This window comes from Crocuta crocuta, unplaced genomic scaffold, assembly GCF_008692635.1.
Source record: "Crocuta crocuta isolate KB4526 unplaced genomic scaffold, BGI_CrCroc_1.0 scaffold139, whole genome shotgun sequence".
NCBI lineage: Eukaryota > Metazoa > Chordata > Mammalia > Carnivora > Hyaenidae > Crocuta > Crocuta crocuta.
In genome coordinates, this window is record NW_027533258.1 from 10,738,126 (window position 1) to 10,743,582 (window position 5,457).

The following is a 5,457-nucleotide window of genomic DNA, read 5'->3' on the forward strand; positions in this document are numbered from 1 at the left end:
CACCCAGGGAAGACGGGCCCCGCGGCCCCACGCGCCTGCCCTGGCGCCCACCGCGCAGCGCTGCCGCGATCCGCCGAGCGTCTCTGAGCTTCGGGGTCTTCCACTCGTGCTGTCCGGTTTCCGGAGAAGGTGGCCGTGTGGCCGTGGGGGGTAGGGGTGCGTCCAGCTCGAGCTGGATGGAGGACTTGCGCGGGGTTTACAGGGCGGCGTGGGAAGGCCCTCGGAGTCCGCAGGAGCTGGGCGGGAGGCCTGGGGTCCACCGAGCCGGAGAGGCCCGACTGCTCGGAGGCTGTAGCTGCCCTGTGAGGGGCTCCGGGACAGACGGCCCCCGGGAGCCCTGCGGGTTCCTGCGGGCCCGGATCCCACCACCCCGTTCCCGGCTCAGGCGGCAGCGCACAGGACTGTGCACGTGGGCGCCCCTGGCCGGTCCTTGGCCCTCCTGGCTGTAGCCATGCAGGGGCCCTAGCTGGTGGGCAGGGGTGGCAGCCTCCCGGCAGTTTGCCCCCGGCCCTGGAACTCCCTCCTGTCTCCACAGGACCTTTCTGTGCTCTCTGTTGTTTCTTCCCTGAGGGACACCCGCCCTCCAGGTTCCACACGCCCCGGGGGCGCTGGCTCCTGGCCTCCTGGGTGGCGGTGGGAGGTGTGCCGAGGGGCATCTGCAGACCCCAGGGCTGGTCTTAGGAGGCAGGCCTTGACCAGGCCACTTGGCCCGCTGGCCCCTAACTTTCCTTATGGTGACATGAGGGGAGATGAGCTACGTGGTGCCGAGGGTTCACCCAGACCCGTAATTCTGGACTGTTTTTTTAAAAATCTGACTTGACACGTCTTCAGTGTTCTGTTCTTTAATCCCTTTATTACACGATTACTAATCCACTAGTGTTTACCGAGTGTTTACTGTGTGCGGGCAAAGTGCAGGACGGCTGGCGTGTTGATTTCCATGGCAGCTTGAGTGGGGCACCATTTACACCCCGTAAAATCCACCTGTTTCAAGTGTCTGGTTGAGTGATTTCTTTTTTAAAAAATTTTAAAAATGTTTTATTTTTGAGAGAGAGAGACACAGCATGAGCAGGGGAGGGTCAGAGAAAGAAGGGGACACAGAATCTGAAGAGAGGCTTTAGTCTCTGAGCTGTCAATACAGAGCCTGGTGGGGAGCTTGAACCCACAAACCGTGAGATCATGACCTGAGCTGAAGTCAGACACTTAACTGACTGAGCCACCCAGGCGCCCCTGGTTGAGTGATTTCTAATTTACCGAGTTGCCCCTCCCTCGCCTGATGGGGCTGACATGGGTCCTCCTACCCTACTTTAAAAGATGAGGGGACGGGCGCCTTGGTGGCTGGGTGGGTTGAGCAGCCAGCTGTTGATTTTGGCTTAGGTCAAGATCTCATGGTTCATGGTTCTGCGCTGACGGTGAGGAGCCTGCTTGGGATTCTCTCCCTCCCTGTCTCTCTCTCTCTCTCTCTCTCTCTCTCTCTCTTCCTCCCCTGCCTTTGTGTGCTTTCTCCCCCTCTCTCAAAGTAAACAAACTTAGAAAACAATAAAAGGTGAACAGGGGCAGGGGCCATCGTGTGGCCTGCCTGTGAGCACAGCTGGTGACAGCGGGTTATGCTGGGGCTTCCTGCCTGCCTTCCGGAGACCTTTGGCCCATTTTTTATTGTTACTGCGTGGATTTGAATACAATAGATTTAAATCCTGTTTGGAAACATACCCGCTCCCAGCCAGAACCCATCAGGTGGGTCCTGTACCCCGGCGTGCACCCCAGGATCAGCCCCTTCGCTTGAGGACGGGTTCCCACGTCCTGTCCCTCTGTGTGGCAGTCAGCACTTGGCAGGAGGGATTCTCCCCCTTTCCTTAACGGGAATCACGAGCACCGTGTGCCCTCCTTTATTTGTTGCTCATGTTCAAAGTGAACTCTGCCCAGGGGCGCCTGGGTGGCTTAGTCGGTTAAGCGTCCGACTTTCGCTTGGGTCATGATCTCGCGGTTCGTGGGTTCGAGCCCCGCGTCGGGCTCTGTGCTGACTGCCAGCTCAGAGCCTGGAGCCTGTTTCAGTCTGTGACTCCCTCTCTCTCTGACCCTCCCCTGCTCACGCTGTCTCTCTCTCTCTCTCTCTCTCTTTCTCTCTCTCTCTCCTAGAAATAAATTTTTAAAAAAATTAAAACAAAGTGAACTCTGCCCAGACTCCACCTTTCTCATAGGAAATCTGGGTGCCACCCACACCCATCCCATTTACTCTGATCCCTGTGTTCTCATGTGTGATTTCCGCGTCCGCCCCTTGAGGGCGCTGCTGAACTCCGCACCTGGCCAGGCCCCGCCCCCTGCCCGGGAGGCCACGCCCCCAGCCACGTCCAGGAGGCGGGGGCTTATGGGAGTGCTGCGTGGGGGGGGGCGTCGTGTTGCACATCTTTAGCCCTTGGGTGTGGGCCAAGCCTCCGCTGCCTTCTCCCCTCTGCCTACTCCGCCTGCCCTCCCCGCGCTCCCCGCCGGCCCCACCCGCACCGCGGCCGCAGCGCCGGAGCTTCTGAAACCCCCTCCTCAGGGCACAGGCCCTTCCGTTAGGCACCGTCCCGGGACGTTAGAAAGAAGGACGTCACCGGGACGTCCGGTGACCGGCGTTTGCTGTGCTGGAGCGGTTTCCTGGAGCGGGGGGGGGGACCCCACGTGTCCCGAGTGCTGCGGAATGAGCCGGTCTCCGCCGTGGCGCGCACGCCCCACACCCCCGAGCCCGGCCCCGCTCACCCGCGTGTCTCGGGGGCCCCGCTCCCCCCGACCGTGCTTGTGAGCTACTTACACCTCCGCGCCCGCGGGGCTCCATCACGGAGAAGAAGGGGCGCGGGTCTTCTCCATTTTAGACCTAATTGAAACCAGGCCTCACGGTCTCGCAGACCCACCGAAATACCCACAAACACCCGTCAGAGGTTTGCGGCTCTGGCCGCGGACTCCGTCCCTCCCCGATGTCACCGCCGCGCCGGTGTGCCGGGCGCCTAGGCGGGCGTTCGCGATTGTTCTCCGCGCCTCTCCCGTGCCGCTGTCCCCAGGTACGCGGTCTCCTGCGTCCAGACGGTGCTGTGTGCCTGCTTCATGCCCGTCCTGCAACTGGCAGCCTCCCCGGTGCCGCAGGGGCCCTGCTCTGGCAGCTTCTGGGTTCGCATACACTTCACTCTGTCCTTGACCTTCTGCTTTGCTCAGTGACGTCCTTCTACTGTCCTAACCGGGCAAGCGGTACCTGTTTTGTTCGTATGTCCTGTGTGAGGTGTGCACACACGCACGCGCACACACACACACACAGAGTTTTCATGATTAACAACAATGTAATACCCTGAATCATCCGCATGGTCATTTTTTTTTGAATCACTTTGTTGCTGCGATTTTAAGGCTGGTGTTTGTAATTGTTAACTATCGTCTAAGACTCGTGTGTGTGTGTGTGTGTGTGTGTTCTCTTGAGTGACTCCTGAGCGAAGCAGGTCCCTAAGGTTTTCAGGCCGGGGATCTTTGAGACTCGGGAAAACGTGCCTGCACCTTCAGGAAACTGATGCGCCGCCCGAAACCCATCCTTGGACGCCGGTAGTCCTTTGCCTCCCTGGGGACAGCAGACTCACCTTTGGAAAAAATGAACCCAGCAACGCACAGTGACCTCTCCCTCATCCCCTGCCTCAGCTCTTGGGGCGCAACTGCCCAGATGAGCAGCCCGGGCCCAGCCGAGTGCAGAGGGAGCTGGAACCCAGAGAGGGAGCCATCGTGAAGCTGGTGGACGCACAGTCACCCCCCACTTGCGGAGTGTCTGTGACCCATGCGCTGCTCCGGGGGGGTGGGGGTTAAGGACCGGTGGGGACTGGAACAATCCAGAGGAAGTCAGCGCCCTGGCTGGGGGCAGTGGCTGACAGGCAGGTGACACCCTCCTTGAACCGTGGGCCCAGGTTCTACCCCTTCCGGCCCCGGGCAGCCCAGCCGCGTCCTGTCCCCAGCCTGGGGCTTACCATAGGGACCTGGCCGCGACTCCAGCCTCCCCTGCTCCACGGAGGAAAGGAACATGTTTCCTTGTTTGCAACGTGCCGCTGTGTAGGCAGTGTTTTTACCGGGTGGACCCAACTTGCCAGCACCTCCACGTCTCCAAAAAGCCACCTTCTTTGCTTGGCTGCCCCCTCGCCTCCTGGACCAGGACATAGGAGCCCCACCTTGGGAGGCCCCAGCCCTGTGGGGGCAGCCCGGACCTCTGGGGGTGCCCCGTCGTCCGGGACCAGGCAAACTGGCCGACTCACGTCCAGAGACTCGGCTCTCTGTCGCATCCCAGATGTTTATGGAGGTCATGCCACGTGGCCCTGGTTCTTTTCGACCGACATCCAGGCACACTGAGATAGTTGTTTAATCATTAACCATTAGATATTAATTTAGTTGCAGTGGGAATGGATAAACCCAAGTCGGGAAGGCAGGGTTGGCTTTAGAAAGACGGCACTGTCCTCTGAGGCAGTGGCCCGGGTGGGAAGACCAGTGTGGTGTGGGGGCCGGGCCGGCAGAGCTGACCGTGTGAGGCCTTTTGCTAAGAAGGAGGTTGGCCATGCATCCGGGTGGGTAGGGGTTGGGACGGCTCGGCAGATGACCCAAAAACCCACCAAGAAGGGAGCAAAGTGCTTCTATGCCCTTGATCTGCTGGTTTTGTTGGGCATTCTCTCTCTTTTTAATGCTTGAGAGAGAGAGAGAGCGAGCGTGCATGTGGGAGGGGTGGAGAGAGAGGGAGAGAGAGAATCTTAAGTAGACTCCATGCTCAGTGCGGAGCCCTACTCGGGACTCGATCTCACAACCATGAGATCATGACCTGAGCCGAAACCAAGAGTCAGACACAACTGACTGAGCCACCCAGGCGCCCCTGTTGGGCATTTTTAAAACTGGACTGGACAGCACAGGAAGGGGCTTTCGGCAGAATGGGACTGTAATCCAAGTTCCACCATAGGCTCCCGAGTCGGGGAGCCCCAAGGGTGCAGTGAATGAGAGAGACCCGGGAGGTCCCCACTGGTGCTCAAGGATTCTGTGCATCAGAGAAGTCCACCAGGCCAAAACCCTAACATGGGATGGATCCCACCTTCTCATGGGAATCCCCCCTCGGAGCTCATCAGAAACTGCGCCCTGGGGAGGCCCTTTGAATATGAACGTGGAGCGGGGCGACTGGGTGGCTCAGACGGTGGAGCTTCCGACCTCAGCTCAGGTCATGATCTCACGGTTCGTGGGTTCAAGCCCCGCGTCAGGCTCTGTCCTGACAGCTCAGAACCTGGAGCCTGATTCCGATTTTGTGTGTCTCTCTGTCTGCTCCTTCCCCTCTCATGCTCTGACTCTGTCTCTCAAAAATGAATAAGCATTAAAAATATATATATTAATATTTAATATAAAAATATATAATATATTGGGGCACCTGGGTGGCTTAGTCGGTTAAGCGTCCGACTTTCGCTTAGGTCATGATCTCGCGGT